Below are 22,306 nucleotides of genomic sequence, written 5' to 3' on the forward strand. Positions count from 1 at the left end.
GCGATATTTTTGATAGGCTCTCAAAATCTCTGGTAAGATTTTGATGCCCGCTAGATATCTCTAAAGACTTTCTGTGCTCCTGGTCATAAACATTGAATAAAACTTGTGAACTGCTCCAGTTACAGCGATTTCTAAGTAAAAAATTGTCATTAGGGAGACAATACCTGAGAAGGTTCTGATCATCACTTCTGTCTGTGATCCTTATCTTTCAAATTTGAAGAAGGCTGTATCAGGAGATCAGAGTGAGGCAGACAATGAATCATCTACGTTTCGGGAAATTTACGTAACCAATTTCCTAAATAAAATACCTGAGAATGTGTTTTTTGCATTTCTGCGATCCTGATACATCAATTTTAATAAAACAGACTTAAACCTTTTGCATATGGGAAGGTTCTATCAATCGAGCAGAATGGATGAGATGTTGCTCGACTCTCTTACACTTCTGGAATCCTTTTACTAGCACCTCCAGGTGATAGATTTACAAAGAAAAGCAACAAACAAGAAATTTTGTACGTCTTCGCATTTGTTGATCCGAATACATCAGTTCTTGCGTTCTTCTGCCCCTGATACTATTGTTAGTCAAAGAAAATTTGTTTCAGAACAGTAGAATCAGTGGCATGTTGCCCAACAATGAATTTTACATCATGTTACGTTTCTGTGATCCGCATTAATTTATACGAGAAAACCGTTTAGATATTTCTTCTAGCGAGGGAACAATATCTTTTCGTCAATTATGTTTTCATGGTAGTCAGGATAATTTTACAAGGGTGTGTAATTTTATACCCCGTGACAGAAACACCTCCTGGCACATTATATTCTCCTGATACAATATTGATAGATTAAGGTCACAGTAAAAGATTGAAATATTTCTCTTAGTGATGGAAAAAGATATCCTCGTCCATCATGTTCTCTTGGTAGTCAGAAAATTTTTATAAGTTTGTCGCCATATACCTCCAGTATTAGGAACAGAATTATATTCTCCTGATACAATATTGGTAAAAACTGAAGACCAAGTAAAGCATTAAAATATTTCCCTTAGTTATGGAACAAGACCTCCTCGCCCGCCATGTTCTCCTGTTATCAGAAAATTTTGATATGTTTGATATTTGATACTAAGAACAGGAACAGAAACACCTCCCACATTATGTTCTCCTGATGCAATATGTTAGTAAAGATTTAGGTCACAATGAGATATTACTTATGGAAAAAGATATCCTCGTCCATCATGTTCTCCTGGTAGTCAGAAAATTTGTACAAGTTTGCCGTCTTATACCCCGAGCATTAGGAACAGAAACACCTCCTGCATATGAAATTATCCTGATATGTTTGTAAAAACTTAGGAGTAAGTAAATCGTTGAAATATTGCTCTTAGTGATGGACAAAGATCTCTTCGTCCATCATGTTCCTTTGGTAGAAAATTTGAATAAGTTTTCCATATTACAGCCTCATTATTACGAACAGAAACACCTCCTCGCATTTTATATTCCCCTAGGACAACAGAGTAAGGCGTTGAAATATTTCTCTTAGTGACCTCCTCGTCCGTCAAGTTCTCCTGAAAGTCACAATCAAGCGTAAAAGCTTTCCATCAGCGATTAGACAAAATTTCCGCATCTACTATGTTCTCCTGAATTTCGCGCGCATTATTCACTAAAATTTAAGCGACAGTAGTGTGTAGAAGGTTTCCTTGTGACGTTAGAAGTCCACATCATTCATTATGACCTCCTGGTACCACTCAACAAATTTATCAACAATTATTTTCCGTTATAGGAGCAAACGTACCTCCTGGTAAGTAATATTTTCATAATGCACGCAGATTAATCGGACGTAAATTATATCGTCGTTCCCTACGAGGCTAGAGAAATGTTGCAAATTCATTATGTTCTCCTGATTGTGAAATTCCCAAGCTCATGAACATCTAACCGATAATAAAATTCAGAAAGCTTCCTTCTTAGAAGAGAAAATTGCCCTCGTATTTATGTTCTCCTGGTAGCCAATTGCCAGATTTGAAATACTGAAAGACACCCCTTTATCCATTACGTTTTCCCGGCGACAAAAGAATAACGGAGGAATATTGTGAAAATTCGTTTCTCACAACGCAGCTACCAACTTGTATTTGTGTGCTCTTCTCACATCAATTTTCAGGAGGTATACGTCGTAATAACCCGAGATGTTTGACACTCATCTTTCAACCTTCCAGCTTTTCTGAGTTTCTAATGTTGACAATTTTTAAAAGGAATATTATATCAGGAGAGATGAATGAGCGATATCTTGCCAGAACTTCATATCAGGAGAACATGGCACCGCAGAAAAGACGTGTTTCTGTGCTCCCGATTTTGACTTGTGGGTAGCAGTTAGCATCAGGAGAGAAGAACATATCAAATTCCGTGTGACAATGAATTTTAGAACCTTTTGCTTTGCTGGGGTCCTGATACAATAACTTTTAGGCAAAATATTCTCATGTTCTCACTTCTGAAAAGGTGGCCAGTTTTAAACCTTGAATTTCTGTGGTCCTGATCTTGGAAGTTTGCTTGTATCAGGAGGCCAGTATGAGAGAAGTCTTGTGTAACAATTTTTCCATTTTTGTGTTCCATGAAAATGAATGTTTCACGCAAACATATTGTGCAAGAAGGTATCAGAAGAACAGAATAAGGGTGACGTTGGTTGCGAACCCCCGACAATTTTATACCTTTTTTGTCAATCTAATTTTGTCTTACAATGCGCAAGAAAATAGCGATATTTATCCTTCTTCCGTTTCACCGATCTTGATCTTGCCAATTTGCATATAGAAGGTTGTATCAAGAAAGCAGAATAGGGAATATGACGCCTAACAATTAAATTCAAACATAATACTTGAAAAGAAGTCTGCCAAACTTCAAACCTTTTCCTGCGATACTGGTCACATTAATCGTCAAAGGAAGTAGGTATTAGGAGATCAGAGTAAATGCTATGTTGTGCCTAAGGACATTCACGAGATTGCGTCCTATCAAAATACCAAAGGTTATTTATATCAGGAGAGCAGAGTAGAAATTTGTATCATGGAAGGAATGCTAATGATAACATCAACAATCTTTTTACATACCTGTGCTCCTAATACAATAACTATTAAAAAAGAAACTGGTAACATGCTACCATAATGGTTCATTGCGCTTCTGTGCTCTTAATGTTGATTGACAATGACTATAAGGAAATGTGTGTCAGGAGACCAATCAATGAGAAGTAGCTTGCACTCTCTACGACCTTTGAAAGAGAAACCAGGCGAACAAATTTTACTCGTTTCATGACCCCGGAATTTCGTATGCGAGCACAACCGATGAAAATCTGATAACTCGACCTTCTCGCAGTTCAAACGTGATAAAAGTGCGGTTAAGTTTTTCATTAAAGTTACATGTTCGGAATGCCCTTTGTTACGCTGAAAACAAATTCGAGAAAGTTACAGACGTAAATCTCTTTGAACCGTGGCTTTAGGTAAGTTTCCATTAACAAATACGTCCCACGCAAAGTTTTCTACAGTCTCCTTTTGTGAGGGAAACCTACGATTTCCTTTTGAGTGTGGTCATCGATCACCGTAACGATAACGACCATTTGTCCAAGACCAACGACACTGCTTTTCTTTGTCATTTAGAGAAAAGTCGGCCCTCCTATTAGTTACTAACTTCTTGCGTGTACACCAGTGGTTCCCAAACACATTCTCATCCATTGCCCTTTATTGATCAACTCAAATAATTTGTGCACCACCTCCCCTCGCTCCTTTGTCCAAGTGAACACGCGCATTATGTTCTCCTGATATTTAAATTCACGAAGATTTATGTACATGATGTTCTCCTAATAGGAGGAAGCAAAAATGATATGAGCCTTCTCTTTGGGGTTAGAAAAATCTCATTTAACATGTGTTATATTCTCCCCCAAAGCCGTCTACTGACCTAACCACGGAGGGGGAGGGGGGGGGGGGGGAATATACCAACATCTTACACAAATCAAATGGAACATTGAATTACTCGTGCAATGCGTTTTTGAGTGATATTCCATACCCCCCACACTTCTCGGTGTTCTCCTCCAAAATCGCCAAGGGTCCAACTTATCACCGGGGAGTTTGGGGGTTATGGAATACACTAAATAAAAGGAACATTAAATCGTTCCTGGAATGTATTCTGAAGGGGTATTCCAGATCCCTTACACTTACCTCTCGCAAAACCGTCAAGCTAACCGCTACAATTTCAGGTATGGAGCCCCCCCCCTCTCCTGTTTATACACGAAACTAAAAAACATTAATTTTTCTTGGAATGTTTTTTAATAGGTATTCGATACCCCCAGACTTCCCGGTTCCCCCAAACCCCCAGGTTTACTGCTGTAATTTCAGTTTTCGGCAGGATATTAACGAACCTACTACCGAGGGGGTCAGAGGGGCATGGAATTCCAGATTTCGGTAAGAAACTACTGACCTTACCATGTTGGAGGGGGGGGGGAGGTGTTTGGAATACCCCCAGCATATACAAAGACCTTAAACTAATTAAAAGGAACGTTGAATCATTCCTGGAATGTCTTCCTGAGGGGTATCGTACCCCCCAAATCCGCCGGTGTTACTTTTTCCTCCAAAATCGCCAGGCTCGCCGCTCCAATTTCAGATTTCACCAAGACACTGTTGACCTTACCCCCGGGGGGTCTGGGGGGGTTTGGAATACCCCCCCCCCCAGCATATACATCTTACACTAATTAAAAGGAACGTTGGATCTTTCATGGAATGTGTTCTTGGGTGGTATTCCACCCCCACCCCCCGGTGTTAGATTCTCCCGCAAAATCGCCTGGCCGACCGGTCTCATTGCTATTTTAGGATGGTCTAACTTACCACCGGGGGGCTAGGTGGTATGGGAGTACCCCCAGTGTGTACATAGATCTTGCACTAATTAAATGGAACATTGAGGAATGTGTTCTTGGGAGTATTCCATACGCTTCTAATCCCTCGATGTTACTTTTTCTTCCAAAATCGCCAGGCTCGCCGCTCCAATTCCAGATTTCGGCAAGAAACTATTGGACTTACCATCGGGGGGGTCTGGGGGGTATCGAATACTCCCCCAGCATATACAAAGATCTTACACTAATTAAAAGGAACGTTGGATCTTTCCTGGAATGTGTTCTTGACAGGAATTCCATACCCCCAAACCCCCCGGTATTACTTTTTCCTCGAAACTCGCCAGGCCCGTCGCTCCAATTTCAGATTTCGGAAATACACTATAGACCTTGCCAAACGGTTGAGTATGGGGGAACGGGAACCCCCCCCCCCCCTCTCAGTAATAAAAACATTGAATCATTCCTGGGATGTGTTCTTGATGGGTATTCTCTCACGGTTACATTCTCTCCAAAAGGCGCCAGGCTCACCGCTCTAATTGCAGTTTTAGGGAAGAGACTATCAAATTTATCATCGAGGGGGGGGGGGGGCATGGATTCTGTTCCATCATATACAACGATTTTACACTAATTAAATTAAAGGCAACATTGAATCTTTCCTGTAAAAGTGTTCTGGGGGGCGGGGCGGAGGACGGAAGGGGGGTATTGGCTCCCTATTGAACTCCTGGTATATTCGAAGACTCACAATGAGTTTTTTCCACGTGTTCTCCACGTATGAAAGGTATAGCTTTTTCGCGCAAGATGTTCTCGTAATACTCAAGTTTGTTCAAATTTATACGACAATGAGTTTCGGTAGTCTCCCTGATATGGTTAAAAAGTTCCATCATTCATTATGTTCTCCTGGTACAATGTTTCGACAATTAATTTCCATCATAAGTGCAGAAATTCCAAAATACCCCCACGCTCCCTTCAATGAAAGTTTTGGAGATTAAAGTTCCGAAACCTCCCTTCTGAGAGAAGGAAGATGTCCTCGCATTTATGTTTCTCTGGTTACAAAAAATTTTACAAAACACACTTATTCGACAAATGGTATGCATGCCGAGGCATAAATACTTCCTTGTACATTATATCTTCCTGACACAGTAAGCTCGCGAATCGATCGCTGTAAATTTAACAGGCTCTACGTGTATAATACCATGAATAATTGACTAACATCCTTTTCTTGTTTCAGATCGGCGGGCAGCAGGCGCCGTCGGCAGGTGAGTCGATTTACTCAGTTTGCGTCAAGCGGCGATCAAAGGGTGATTAGTCCCTTGCGCCGTTTGAGTGAAAATATCCATTAAATTCGTGCATCGTGCGGACTGAAAGCCGAATGAATTTTTAATACCATTAATGCCTTTATAAGTATAGTTTACTTTCGCCCTTTTCGTATTTACTGCACCGAAACGACGTTAGAAGGTAGCGTTAAATATTGAATGGACTTTATAATAGTGCCTTTCTCGTAAAGAAACGTGAAACTGGTGGCCTTTTTTTTTATTACACCGACGCTTTCTTGCCAGTTATTGTTTCATCAGTCGCAATCCACTATTGAGGGATGAAGTTGACTTTGATCTTGAAGCTGCCAACGTTTCGGTGTTGATTAGTTATTATCAAATAATGGGGTTGTTTCGTTAGACTTCTAAATTTTCCGATTGACGCATTGAGGCCCAACTGCGGTACTGATGGTCTCTGATTTGGGTAATTTATAAATGTTGACTGAAATACGGTCCTCTTAAAAATGACGACCAGTAAAATAATAAAAAATTTATCGTGACAGGAGGAATATTTCACTTTAGACATCCTGTGATAACAAACTGTCGGAAAAGGCAACACCCTTATAAATCCACACCGACAAGGAAAAGTCATTTATGGAAATTTAAGTTATTTATTTAAATTCCGTTCCGCTCTCCACGAATTTCGAACGTTGGAAAAACGAGGGAATAGATTCGCCATTTGTCATCCAAACCGCAACGGTGCGTGTCTGTGTGTATAAATTCCGATTTCGATACCGAAAACGTATTGATCATTCCTACGGGACAACAACGTACAGTTTTCAGCTAATTATAATAATCCACGTCGCGCGGAAATAATGATCGTATTGTAAGGTGTGGGAATTGCTTTAATTATAAATCCAATTTGGAGGTGAACTCGGAATGTTAATTGCCGCCGACGATGAACTTTGACATTTCGATTCGTTTCTCTCTTTTAAAAAGAAATCGCCAGGTACCGATAATTACAGAAATGCAATTCCCGATAATAACGTGATAGTATCGGGTTTGATCAGTTACAAAAATTATGCAGTCGTGATGGGCGCATCCACTGTATACACATGTACATTGGCAATGATCATTGACAACAAAAATACATGTTACAGCCGTGGTGACCGGTTCCTCTACACGATCACGTAGATTGACAGTGATCACTGTCTCCGTGGAACATTGGTCGCCATTTTTGAGTGCACATGAATAATCCTGCAATCTTTATGTATGAGGCGGACATCTCTTTTACCACAGAAATCAGTAGTTTGGCATTTACCATCAGACCGAGGGGCTTGATGATTGGTTGAGCCTTAATCTTGGCTATTCGGTTTACGCAGAACAGGTATTTTTATTGCTCGTCGGCAAACGCTAAATCTAAATTTAGGCACCCACTTTTATTTTATGAATTGGAAGTTCTTGGGACCGACTTCGATTACCCATTAGCTTCGGCCTCAAAGATTTCGTCGTTTCGGGTAAGTGGGTTCTCGGTTAGCCTTAGACGTTTTAATGCATTACTGGGGTACTTCACCTCTTTGACATTGACTCCGTTAGTGTTACGTGCAAAGTTTACGATCATGTACGGTAGAGAAGGATCACCGAAAATATTACAATTGTGATGAGCAGTCCCTCTGAACACTTAGGTGGTTTTGTAGTGATCGTTGACTGCCCCCATTACGAAATTTGCAAGAACTTGTCGAGTAGGTAGTGACACCTATTTTGGCAATAAACCCACAGTCTGAAATATGCCACCCAGTAAGCAAGACCGATTTCGCTACCAAAATATTACAATTCTGATGGGGGGAACCTCTATATATACACGTATATTGATACTGATCGTTTACCTTACGGGGCACTTTGTGCAATTGCAATCACGTTCACAACTTACACTTTACCACAACGAAAAGCACGACTATCGACTAAAGACCATTTTTACGGAAAATCGTTAGAGTCAATCATCATTAAGTGCCAGTTTTGTGTTTAATCAACTACGATCCTGTCAATGTCGCGAGCAATTGCGATGATAACGCAATTGACGTCTCCCATTCGAGACTATCTGAAACTGCTAATGAATACGGATAGTGCAGAAGCGTTCCCGATAAACTTTGATTGCCACTCCAAAGGAAGCGGCGAAGTTAAAGTGATAAATCGTTTATAGCATAAAAGCGATCCTTATAACTGGGGCGATAAGGCGTCTAATTGTATTGGCGTGATCGTAACTTTTTTTTTCTGACATCGCCTTTAAAAACGGTTTCTGTCTCGAACCGACAATTCAATTTCGACAATTATCTCTATCAAGCGTGCCACATCCCATTTCGATATCTCCACTTCGTACTCTCTTCACGTTTAATCGTATGACACTGATGGGTGCGTGACAGGCCGGTTTTCGTCGACCCAGAATAACCACTGCGAATTTGTAGAAATAAGCGGCCGGGTGACGCGCGAGAAATTATCCTTTGGAAAATTGGGACGACTTTTTCTCTCTTTTTATTATGTCAACTCGCTCATGAAATGCCCATTCCAGATTTCCGCGCTCCTTTCCAATATTTCACAATCCGGTATACTTAATCACGTGTGAATGATGTATGAAAACCTGTCAGGGAGATATCCCATCTTTTTGTTGTCAGAGGCGAAATGTGGGCAATCTCGGGAGAGCTTATTTCAATATTAAACGATGACGTTCCACTTTAAAGCGGCAAACAACTTCGTCGTACAAAGTGCGTCTGTACAAATCCGATTGCTCGCGCAAAACCGTTCAGCTGTCAGTGGGAGGATTGGGGATGAAAAAACGTAATGCAATAAAGCTGCGAAATCTCCGAGAGCAGAGTTTACGTCTGGTTATTTTTCGTAACAAAAGTAAATACTTCATCTGAAGACGAGTCGGATTAAAGCGTTCTCCGCTGCTTTTATTTTAAGGGCTAAAGGGGTGTATTTAACTACGCCTCGGGTTCCAAAAAAATCTGTTATTGTTACCCGTTCTCAAAGACTCACTCGCACCGGTCAAAGTACGGGCCTTCGAGGCTGATTCTCAATGTGTGTTTATCCCCGGACGACCACCGAACGCATTAAATTTATTACCACGAAAATTTAATTCCCGAAATCCCGAAAGCGGTTCAAAACCTCAGCTGAGCATACAATTTGAACTAAATAACGTTTAAATGTTTTTTTGGTAGCCGCAGAGTTAGAAGCTGGAACACTTCCTGGCACTTATATTCTCCTGATACTAAACAAATTAATTAAGAAACTTCTTAAAGTAGGTACGTTAACCTGGTAGACCAAAATCACTTATTACCTCCTGATACAAAATTTAAACGAAACTCAAGCTTAATATTAGAAAGAGAAAAATAAGGAACGTATAAATTTATTGGAAGTGAATCGAAATTTATGGATAAATGGTACTCCTGATAACTAGAAAATATTTTTCAGGTAGATTGGCACGTTGTATTAGGAGCAAAGAGACCACAAAGAATTCCATACCCCCCAAACCTTCCGGTGCCACTTTATCTCCTAAATCCACCCTCGTGATTGTTTTTGAGTGAGTATGGAATAAATTTTACAGCTTTCCGTTTTTTTTTTCTGATATTGCTATTCTGATAGAGAATGCTTGATCTGGAGATCAGAATACTTAAGACTTTGTTTATACATAAGTTATACAACTATCTGCGTTTCTGTGATCCTGGTACCAGAATTTAAAGAACGCATGTATTTCAAGAAGTCAACATGCGATTCTGTGGTCGTGGTATAACAATTTTGATAAAGGAAATAGGTATTAGGAGAACAACACAATATTTATAGCGTTTTGCATTTCTGTAACCCTGCTATAACAATTCTGCAGAGAAAAATCTTTACTAGGAGAACAGACTGTATGAGAATTGTCGGATCATAAGTCTTACAGCTTTCTGCGCCACAAAAAGAGTTCTGATGCGAGAGGTTTGTATCAGGAAATCGAAAAAGCCTGAAATTTTACAGCTACCTGCATTTGTGCGATCTCAGTAACAATGTTACAGCTTCCTGTTTTTTTGCGGTCCTGATATTAAAAATTCTGCAACCGAAACGTTTCTCAGGAAAGCCCACATTCTTCTCAATTTTCTGAACATTTATGATCCTGTTTGGTAAAAAAATTCTATCATGAATTCATGAGATTAGAATATGTTTTACGAGTTTTTGTAGTTCTGTAATCCTGATTGGAAAAAAAATTGGACCGAATGCATCCTACCACAAACTTTGCAGCTCCTTTTCATTCTGCGATCCTAATCTAATTAGACACACCCTTATTAGGGGATCAGGACGTTTTCTGTAAATAAGTTTTGCAACTTTCTACATCTCTGTTCTCCTGGTGCAACAAATCCGATATCAAGAGATCATAATGTTAGAAGTTCCAGATCAAAACGTAGGAACCGAAACTTTAAAGCTTGCTAGGGTTTGACAGTTCTGATACATTAGCCTCGGAAAGCGAAGATACGGTGTTGGTGAGTTGGAAAGCTTCGAAAAAGACTTTCTAATTGATTATGTTCTCCTAGTAGATAAAGAAAGTTTACACTTCACTCAAAGATGCTTCATTAATTAGGAGCCGGAAAACCTTTTCGCAATTTATATTCTCCTGACACAGTGTTTAAACAAAGACAAATTGGTGGAAGTGGTTTCTGTTGCGCTTAGAGGAAGGGCTCCTAAGTCAGAGAAAATTCGTGAACTCCTTGTTGTGTATAGAAAAACCTTTGTTTTATATTCACTATACTCTCCTGATACAACAGTTTCTATTCTATTCCGAGGGAAGCCCAATCAGGCGGCACTTATGCACACCAAGAGCCAGTTGTGCCAACCCCAATTCTTTTGCAATTAGAGTTCAGAGCCCGGTCTTCTCAATAAAGAATAGGACCTCTTCGTGTATTATACTCTCCTGATACAGAAATGGAAGAAATTCAAATCGAAATAAAGTTTTGAAATACTACCTACTCATAGTGATAGAAAAACACCTCTTCGTCCATTATGTTCTCCTAGTAGCAAGATAAATTTTACATAAGATTATCTACAAATATCAGGTGTATTAGGAACCGAAAGACTTCCTCGTGATATAAAATTGGCAAACATTCAAATCGAAAAAAGCTTTGCAACACTTCGCATAGCGATAGAAAAAGGCCTCTTCGTTCATTATGTTCTCCTGGTGCCACAAATATTTTATATAAGTTTGTCAACAAACACCTCGTGTAATACGAACAGAATGACCTCCTCTTGCATTATATTTTCCTGAATTGGCAAGATAAAGCGTTAACATACTTCTCATAGTGATAGAAAAACACCTCTTGGTCCATTATGTTCTCCTAGTAGCAAGAAAAAATTTACATAAGTTTGTCTACAAATACTAGGTGTATTAGGAACAGAAAGACCTCCTCGTGCATTATATTCTCCTGATACAGAAAAAGACCTCTTTGTTCATCATGTTCTCCTGGTTTCCAGAAATATTTTACAAAAGTTTGTCAATAAACACCACGATGGGGACAGAAAGACTTCCTCGTTTATTATAACTTCCTGATACAGAATTGGAAAAAGTTTAATTCGAAATAAAGCTTTGATATAATTCTCATAGTGATAGAAAAAAACCTCTTCGCTCATTTTGTACTCCTGGTAATTAGAAAAAATTTACTTGTCAACAAACAGGTGTATTATGACCAGAATGACTTCCTCGTGTATTATAACCTGCTGATACAGAATTGGAAAAAGTTTAATTCGAAATAAATAATTCTCAATGTGATAGAAAAGGACCTCTCCGCTCATCATGTACTCCTGGTAACCAGAAAAATTTTACAATAGTCTGCAAACATATGCCAGGTGTATTAGGAACAGAAAGACCTCCTCGTGCATTATATTCTCCTGATACAGAATTCGCAAAAATTTAAATCGCATTAAAGCTTTGAATTGCCACTCATAGTGATACAAACCAAGAACCCAGCTCGTCAATATCCTTCTCGATCTTTGAGGTCTCCAGTAGTAATCCCGACCACCCTGCAAGGTCGATAACGAGGGATTGAGGCCCCTACGCTACCAGGCTCCTCCCTGATTAATAACGTTTTCTATAGGCTCCTCCTAAAAGCAGGATTTTGCCTCTAGAGGCGCTGTACTATCGTGGTCGTGTCATCCGTATAACAACCATCATCTTGGTTACCCTAGGGAGGTGCCTCTGAGCGTTCAAAGATGCTCCATTCCAGGGCCTCAGCTTGGTCCTCGCATTCGGTCACAATGGCACCTTGCGGAGTCTAGCGGAACCCTGTTAGCCGCGGAGAGGGCCTCGATCCCGAACTGCATTCATTGTAGCCATAATGTACCTCGACTGAGGCTCAGTTATGTCCACCTCAAAGGCCACCCTGAATAAGGCTCTGCGTTGAAACCATCCCCTCTTTCGAGGAGCCCACTGCGTTACCGGACCTTTTTTGAGGGCCGACCCCCTCTGACGAGGAGCGCAGAAAGGGTTTGTTTGAATCATTTTCCACGAGTGTTTCGGAAATGCGGTCTCCAGACTCAAAGGAAGCGTGAAGAAGGCTGTGAAGGAGTAGAGGAGTCATTGCACAAGGAGGCGTGGAAGCGTAATTGAGGGGCGAGGAACACTTAAAGGAGTCCTGAGGGAGACCGTAAAGTGGAGAAGATTGGAATCGGACGTCTTGGTCTTGAAGCAGAGGAAAAGAAGTCTTAGAGAAAGTGCGCAGACAATTTAGCTGTAAAGAGGGAAGTGTGAAGAAAGTACGGAAGATGCTCGAAGTAGGCGAGGAAGGTGATGGAGGGCGTGAAGGGGACGGCTCGATTAAAGATATCTATTTTGATCTAACAAACCTATACGGATCATCTATGAGCATGTTGTGGTTCACCGCAAGAAGCGCATTTTACTCTCATTTGTTTTCATCCCAAATATGTTCCCTTTAAATTTGGTCTGCGCTCGGGGTTAAGAATATCAGATATCGTATTTCAGTTTGCATGAAAATACTTGTTTCATTGCTCGAATTTTTTTTCACGTCTACCTACTGGCGCAGGCGAGTAATTGCGTTAATTAGTTAATTAATGAGCGTTACGCCGAAGGGGTGAGCTGTTAGTGATATTAATATACGTGGATTGTGTACATTACGGGTATCACTTTACTACAACCAACCTTTTGCTGTTATTTTTTCATTTTTCTCTCAATTGTGCATTGATAGGGGGGATAATGGGGGGCTTATGGACCCTTTATACAAAAAGCCGTCGGTGGTTTAATTTCCGGTTTATGATTGAGTATGAGCTAATTTACATCCAAACACTTTCGGCGGAAATTCGTTTTGTTTTAATTTTGTCACCTCCGACTATTAGATTTAAATGCGTGACTTTATTGAGAGGGGGTCAATTACATGTCTTAGCTTCGTCTTGGTTTTCGGACTAAATCCGCTGATAATACTCGGGTCGATAGAGTAATGGGGATCGTTATTTACAACCACAGCGCGTTCTATTGCGAAAACGTCCGTATAAGTTAATTGAAGATACCGACCGCTGTGTAACAAGCCCGCGGTATTAATCCGTACAAGCAATCCCGTGAAAATAAATGTTACAATTTGCGCTTCGCCGTTAATCCGCTGCCGATGTAAACGCTGCTGTTGTGTACCATCAGAAAGCGAGTGCCAGAAATCCATCATTCAGTATCGCTCATCCAAGGTCGTCAAAGTTTACACAGAGTACACGATATACATCTTAATGAAATCTACCCGTCAAGGGAAACCGAAAGTCAATAAGTCTCCGTAACACATTTACTCCACATAGTCTTCGCGGGCTCCCCACATCGCCGCAGGAGCTCGCCTTGTCTCTCCCCGTCCCGGCCTTTCTTTTCGTGCAAATTTAATTGAACTTAGTGTACAAAAGTTTGAGAAAAGAGACAAACATTAGTTTCGAGGCAAATTTCTCGGCGATTTACTTTAAATCATTTTTTTCGTTCCAGCGAAGGGTTGCATCAGGATTACCAGTCTTTCAGTTATAGTTTTCAACTACGTTAAACTGACCGGCCTCTCAACGCACTGTAGAGTAATTGACAGAGTCGATAATCTCTATCAAAATACGTGTAAATACAGTGGATCCACCCATCACTTCTGCAACATTTTCTAGTGTCTTATTATTCGATAAACCTATTCTTCGTGCATTCAAGAGCCACGTTTTAGAATTGTCGGTCAGGTTTGTTTCGGTCCTTACCATCAGACACAGTTTTCATTATTAGACTCGTACTATGCAGCTAATTTCGCATAGCGGGCTCTTTAGCTCTTACAAGAAGGCCGTAGAGGCTCTTCGAGACTGCATGCAGCTTTTAAGAGCCCGGTTACCAAACAAAAAGTGAAGCTCAATAACTTCGGATGGTTTCTGAAAGAAATTTTGAGAATCTATGAGGCTTTCTGAAGCATTTGGAGCTCTTGCAACTCTCAAAAGCATCTTAAGATTTTAGTGGTTTTTAAGGACTCGTAAATGCTCATGACAAATCTGTCAAGCACCTTCAAAGCAAATTAAGTGCTTTTAAAGGCTCTCAAACACTTTTGAGACCCTGGAAATCTTCTGAAATCCTTCAGAAACTAATGAATGCTTTTAAAGGATCAATTGGAATCTCTCAGAAAACTTTTATATGGATCTTAAAGATCCTAAAATTCCTTCTTAAAGGCTCCCTTTACGTATTATTCTTTCCTTGACACACTTCTTGTAGGCACCTGCAGGTTTTCAAGGCACTAAGAGCGGTAAGAAGGTTGTCGAAAGCCTTTAAAAACCATCGGAGTCCACTTACAAGTTCTAATAGTTGGTTTTAAAGGCTCTGCAGCCTGACTTTGCTCTTAAAAAGTCGTTGACTCTTTTCAAAACAAAAAGTGATACTCCTTCGCCGGCAAGACGCCATCGAACTTTCCACCGGTGAATCTGGGGAGGAAAGGATAACCTCCTAAGGACACATTTCTGGAAAGATTCAATCTTTGTTTCAATTATAGTAAGACCTTAGTATACTGAGGCGGGAGGGAGGGGGTGATTACGTATGCGCCAGGCCCTCCGGCGGTAAGTTCCATTGCCGAAAACTGTAATGAAATTGGTGAGCTAGACGGTTTTCGGGGAAAATTGATTACCGGGGAGTTTTGGGGGCGGGGAATACCCCCAGTATGTCTTCTTGTATTTACACCTTTGCATGCTGTGGAGTGGTCCATGTCACCAGAACCCTAGGTGGTATGTTCGATGGCCTCTTGCTGAAAACTGTAATCTTTTAGGAGAGAATGCATACCGGGACGTCTGGAGGGTACGGAATCCCTCCCCCCTCAGTGGACGAATACCTAGACTCTACTTACACCTTTGCATACTTACAACTTCGCATACTTAGACCTTCGTATACTTACACCTTCCTATACTTACACCTTCGTATACTTACACCTTCGTATACTTACACCTGCGCATACTTACACTGTTGCATACTTACACCGTTGCATACTTACACCATTGCATATTTACACCGTTACATACGTACACCTTCATATGCTTACACCGTTGCATACTTACACTGTTGCATACTTACACCGTTGCATACTTACACTGTTGCATACTTACACCGTTGCATTACACTTTGCATACACCCGTTGCATATTTACACCGTTACATACGTACACCTTCGTATACTTACACCTTCGTATACTTACACCTTCGTATACTTACACTGTTGCATACTTACACCGTTGCATACTTACACCATACTTACATTTTACACCGTTGCATACGTACACCTTTGTATACTTACATTTTCAAATCCCATTCATGTCTTTCTTGTTCATAAAGAATCTTACCCCATTAAAAGACCCTTCGAACCTCTTAGAAATTGGTGAAGTCAATTGGAAGGTTTTCAAATCTCTTTAAATGTCATCGAAACTCTTGAAGGTTCTTCTAAATTTGTTTAAGGTCCATTTCTAGGCCTCGTTCGCCCCTTGACAAACAGCTCTCTTTGGTTTTTTAAGAATCTTGAAAACATGGATTCTTGGAAACCTTTATTAAATCTGTTTTAAATTATTGTAGCCTCTTAAGGGACAATTAAATTCCTTAGGATCTCCTGAAGTTCTTCAAATTTTGCTTGAGATGAAACCCCCTTCAGGCCTCTTAAAGGACCTTAGAGACGTTTATTAACTTTTGAAAACCTGTGGATTCTATTACAAACGATTGTACTCTTAAATGTTTTTTGAGTTCTCTCCTCACGTCTCACTCTAAAAGTATTTATAAGGCTTTCGTGCTCTTACAAGCCCTTCAATCTCGTAGAGTGTTTTAAGACTATCCGATATTAGTATTCGGCATCTCTTTGCGTCGCATTCACCCTTAGATAAATCCGTTTCCAACCTTCCAACCTGTTAGAAGACCTTTATGGGCTCTTGGAGGCCTGTGAAATTTGTTACAAGCTGGTGGAGACTTCATTGGCTCCTTAACTTTCTCTGTGGGACTTTTTCTTTAACCGGTTGCCTTAACGGGATCACTTAAAACTTTTAGTTTCTATGGTTTTATGAGCAGGGCATTGTAAATATTATTGATTATGAAATAGAAGTGCATGTAGTATATACCTTTGAAATCTGGTTATAATGACCTTTTGAGCTCAGAAGGGCACTTTTCTGCCCTATCTGTAACAGATAGAAACAAACATTCAAGAGGGACAAGGCACAAATATTCCGGTAGCAATGTCTAATGTCTGACACGAGGGTAAATCGTATACCAAAATCGTAATTATTACCCAATAAGAATCAATAATTCAGTTTACGTTAACTAAAGAAAAGCAAAATTTTGCTCCACAACGAATTGTCCGTACAAAACGGTGTAACTTCAAGAAAACTATACTTTACGATGCACAAATAACTGAATTTCTATACAACCCCATTTTTGCCCTGGGTCTTTTAAAAGGATCTTACCGAGTTCTTCAGGAAGACACTCCATGTTACCACAGAAGGTCCTCCATGATTCGCGTTTAGATCTTCAAATATTTTGTACTGAGCGACCTTGCGATCTTCCCACTCCGCAAGCAGCTTATATCGCATGACCATATTAAAGAGCCTGCGAATGTCCTTACGAAACTTTTCAAGGTCGGAAGTTCCACAAAGGTGTGACAGCGTCGCTTACTAATGCTTTCCGATAGAAAAGTCCATTCAACCGCTTTGACACTTTCGCCGCGATGCAGTCCCAGTCAGTGGATCGGGGATTTCAAAGCCTACAGGGCCCGCAGTAGGACGTCAGATCGATGGTCTCCTGCCTCCGCGCTGTGACGAAGGTGGCGTGATTTAAAATATTCAAAACACTTATTTGCACGTACTTCAGGAGGTGGCCGCCCCTCGAGTTCGGGTCACCAAAAGAGGGAACCCACCATTTCGGCAGTACTCAATCAACTTAACCAGCTTCCTGATGGTAGGTGGAGCCTCTTCTGAGTCGCACGGAACCTCCAAGTGCCTGCTAAGTCCTCTGTTATCTTTCAGTTGACGTTTATACCTTGGACTTTGCCAGCTCCTGCCCTAAGGAAAGGAGTCACCACTCGGAGGTGGCATGCACTTAAAGACTCTTAGATTCTGAAAGCATCTAGAACGCCTTTCAAAATCTTTGGACGCCTAGGAGTAAAATTGAAAGAGAAGTCAGAAGTAGGATCTTTAATAAAAATATTAAGATACTTCAATCTTCCATTTGAAGTCTATACTTTACAGCCATGTACCAATTTATGGCAGTTACAATCTTACAGCTATCCTTTTCTAACAGCTGCAACGATATCTTCCACCTCCCCTCCGGAATTCCAGGTGGGAAATTGCTGCTTGTCGGTATCCAATCCTTGAATTGATACCTAACCTTTATCGACATTTAGCGACCATCAGACAAAAACGACGAAACTTACTCCCACTTTGACTGGCCACGTTACCGGCGGCTTTATATAATTCGACACAATCCTGTTACGTCAAAGTAACGCATGCCGATACTATCCTTTATTGTGGAATTAAATTGCAGGATGTCCAGGCGATATCGGTTACTCAAAAATTTATAGCCCTTAAACATGCCCTAAAAGCAATATTGTAAAGAAGTTCAGCGCGCAAATCCTCACCAAGTCACGTTCCGATATCCCACGTTTAAAAATGACCGTCAGATTAAACGCTGCGGTGGTTCTGTTGTACTTGTAATTTAAAACGGTGAGGTCCGCATATGAGGAATCGAAATATTCGACCTCCATACGTTCGCTTATGATGTCGAAGCCAAATCGCTGCAAAAGATAGAGTCGTAGTCATTGTGCAGTCGTTGAGTGCCTCTTACAAAGGATTTCCCCTGGAGAAAGAGTGCAATTATTAAAACTGTTCGAAACAACATCGCTAATACTACGCAACCACCTGCCGTAACGAGTATTAAATAGTCCTTGCTCATGTTAGTAATGATTTTTTAATTCGAATGTAATCGCTATAATTTGCAAGCGGAATCATTGTCATTGTAATCTTTTTTTATAATCTTTTTATGTCTCCTGGAACGATTTCGCGTAGTAGGGGCCTAAAAGATTACAATCGCGATGGGCGTATACTCTGAACACACATGTAGATTGATAGTGATCAATTTTTAACACCGAAGATGGGTTTCAAAAGACCCGAATGCGACGTCTCTTAGCCGTTGTGACTCAAAAGTGGTTTTTGGAAATAGAAAAGTCGGTAAGCATGTGTCAAAACAGAATCTTAGAAACACTTCCTTCTAAATTGTGAAAAAGTCGTACATGAAGCAAGCAGGCAAGAAACAGAGCACATTTCAGTGAAAATTCTTTGGTTACCAGGAGAACATAACATATAAACCCTAAGCTAAAACCCTCTAAAACTGTTTAGGGTATTTATCTAAGTTTAAGGGTTAGTCGCCTATGGTTTTTGTGAGACTCCAAACTTTTAAAGCCTAGTGAAACTTGTAACCCATTGAAAGGCTCCATCGTCCTCCAAAGGTTTAGGTTTTAAAAGGTCGTCAACAGTCTTTGAAAGCTTTCGATTGACTTTTAGATGGAGCGTAAGCCGCGTACCAGTGAAACTGCCACCGAACGACCGAAATCTGCGCACAAGTCTTCGAAATTATAAACACTCGCCCGGCGGAAGACAAGCGCCCAGCACTGAAAAAGAGAAACGAGATCTAGTGCAAGTACATCCGCACCGGCGAGTTGAGGGTGTTCAGTGCGTTCGTTTCACAATCTTCAAAGGTGTAGGAATAGAATTAAAAGGGAACTCGGAAGTGGGTGCTTTAATATGAAATATAGTAGGTAATACATGTCAATCTTCCATTCTAAGTCTGTACCTCACAGCCATATACCAATTTACGGCGCCTACAATTTTACATCTGTCCTTTTCTAAAAGCTGCAAGGAGATCTTCCACCTGCCTTCCGGAATTCCGGGCGGGAAAAGGCTACTTTCTGGTAACCAATTCTTGAATTGATATCTGACCTTCATCGATATTTAGATACCATCGGACAAAGATTTTACAAACTTACTCCCACTTGGACTGGCCACGTTAGCGACGGTTTTATGTGATCGCGACACATTCCAATTACGTCAAAGTACCGCATTCTCATGGCATCCCTTAATGTGGCGTTAAATTGCAGGATGTCCAGACGATATCGGTTGCTCAACAATTTATAGCCCTTCAACATGCCCTAAAAGCGATCGTAAGGAAAGTTGGGGCGCAAACTCTCACCAAATCATGTTCCGAAATTTTACGTTTCAAAGTGCATGTTGCATTAAACGTTGCCGTGGTTCTGTTGTACTTGTAATTCAAAATGGCGAGGTCTACTAGTGAGGGATCGAAATATTCGAGTTCCATACGTTCGTGTATCACCTGGTAGTCGAGTTGCTGAAAAAGTTAAAGAGTCGTGGTCCTTGTTCCGTCGTTGAGTGTGTCTTACAAAGGATTTCGCCTGGACGAAGAGTGGAAGAATTGAAACTATGCGGAGCAGCATCGCTAATACTAGGCGACCACCTGCCGTGACGAGTGTTAAATAGTCCTCGCCTACCCGCGGTAATGATTTTTAAATTCGAATTTAATAGCTCTAATTTGCAAGGACAATCGGTTACATTCTTTTATTTGTCGTTCATCGCCTAGAACGACCTCGGTAAAAAACACATTACAATCGTGATGGGGGTGTACTCTGCACACGCATGGAGATTGACAGTGATTAATTTTTAGCGAATGCCACGCCCCCTTGACCTTTGTGACTTGTGAGTTGAGCGTGATAGAAGAAATGTTAACGAAGTGGGGCATACACGAAAACGCGGAGGCACAGAATCCCAGAGACGCAGAAGCGCAGAGGAGGTGTAAATAAATCAAAAACTTTCAAACAAAACAGGTTGGATTAAGGAGTGAGGAGACGTGAATGGGACAAGCATTCGAGAAGTTAGAAGTGCGAGAAGAAAAGACGGCGGGAAAGAAGAATAAATCAAGCGTGAATATTGAGTGAGGGAGTGTGACAAGAACAGAAGTGTTAGCAGGTCGCGATAGCACTGCGGGAGAGGTTTCAGGGTGATATTAAATTAAGAACAAGATATAAAAAATTTCAGAGTATCGTGAAGAAAGTATGAAGGTGAGGAGTCGTCAAGGTGTGAGAAACCTGTAGAGAAGGAAGGGACATGAAGAGGAAGTCATGAAGTGGTAAAGGATGTACGAAGTTCACTTAATAGACGGGCGATAGAAGTGTCTAGGATGAACGACGAACGTTCGAAGGAGAGACACTCTCCTTTAGGACTGTTGAAGAACTTATGGATGGACAGAAGAACTGTAAAAGGTTAGCCTTATGGTCACTTTCCTTAAGACGCTTAAAGCCTCCAAGTGCAAATTAAAGATTCTTGAAGCATCTAAAATTTAATACATCTCATTTTAAGCCTGTACCTTACTGCCATATACCAATTTGCGGTGATTGCAATCTGACAGCTGTCCTTTTCTAACAGTTTCTCAGTGAGGAAATTTGGTGCGCAAACACTCACCAAATCACGATCCGATATTCCACGGTTAAGAAGGGCCGTTATATTAAACGCTGCCGTGGTTCTGTTGTACTTGTAATTCAAAATGGTGACGTCTAGGGATCGAAGTATTCGTCCTCCAGACGTTCGCTTATCACGTCGTAGCGAGTCACGGTCGTCGTTGAGCGTGTCTTACGAAAGACTTCACCTGGCCGAAGAGTGCAATTATTAAAACTTTTTGAAGCATCATCGCTAATACTAGGCCGTAACGAGTGTTAAATAATCACTGCCTATTTGTAGTAGGTAATGATTTTTAAATTCGAATTTAATGGCTCTAATTTTCAAGCACAATAATTCACATTCTAATCTTCTTTTATGATCTTTTATTTGTCGTGCATCGCCTAGAACGATCTTGCACCGCAAAACGAAGCACATTATAATCATGGATGGAACCATCCAAAACTTCTGTATTAGAAGAATATTCTCCTAATTCTCTCAGGATCTTTGGCTACCAGGAGAACAGTTATTTAATTATTGATGAGCCTTTGAAACCCTTTACACGTGTTGAGGGTCTATCTAGATCCCGTCATTGGTCGCTAAGGGTTTGTGAGAGCCTACAAATGATTTTTGACGCATGTTAAACCTTATAATCAATTAAAAGGCGCCACGGTCCACCAATGCTTTTAAAAGGTCTTCAAGAGTTTAGAGGTTTGAGAGCGCCCTTAAAACGTTTCTAGAGCTTCACAAGATTCACAAAGTGTCACACCCAAAAATGTTGTTTTTAAAGGTTCTTAAGGTCTGAAAGGCAGCTGAAGGTGCTCAAAGCTTCTACAAGACCCTTACAGTGGCTTCGAGGCTTTTAAAACGTTTCGGAGTCGGAATTACGTTGACCTTGTCAACTTCATAGTGCAGTTTAACACATGAAATCGATTACAGACTCAGGCCCCAAGGGCGCTCAAAGGCTTTTAACCGCAAAGCTCTTAGTGGGTGACTTACCTACTCTTAAAAACTCATAAAACCGGTCCTCTCGTAACATTCTTCTTGAAAAACATTTAGTGCTAGAACTCTCATGGTAATTTAGAGACAAATGGGGCTCAAAATGCTTTTTCTCCAGATTACCAGCTGCCTTTCGAGCATATAACAAGTTTGAAGAACCTTTACGATTCTCGAAGAGCCTTTAATAATTTTTAAGTTAATTAACGCCCGAACCTTGAAAAGCCTTTAAGA

General features: G+C 40.7%; 1 protein-coding gene across 4 annotated transcripts in view; it reads left to right on the top strand.

The window, feature by feature from the left end:
* Positions 1-22,306, top strand: part of LOC116180612 (sex peptide receptor-like) — a 561,029-nt gene that overhangs the window by 459,670 nt on the left and 79,053 nt on the right. For all 4 annotated transcript variants that reach the window (XM_031500693.1, XM_031500692.1, XM_031500695.1 and 1 more), the window contains exon 3: positions 6,074-6,101. The gene's annotated coding sequence lies outside the window, so the exon portion shown is untranslated. The remainder of the gene's footprint in view (positions 1-6,073; positions 6,102-22,306) is intronic.

This window comes from Photinus pyralis, unplaced genomic scaffold, assembly GCF_008802855.1.
Source record: "Photinus pyralis isolate 1611_PpyrPB1 unplaced genomic scaffold, Ppyr1.3 Ppyr1.4_LG9, whole genome shotgun sequence".
Classification (NCBI taxonomy): Eukaryota; Metazoa; Arthropoda; class Insecta; order Coleoptera; family Lampyridae; genus Photinus; species Photinus pyralis.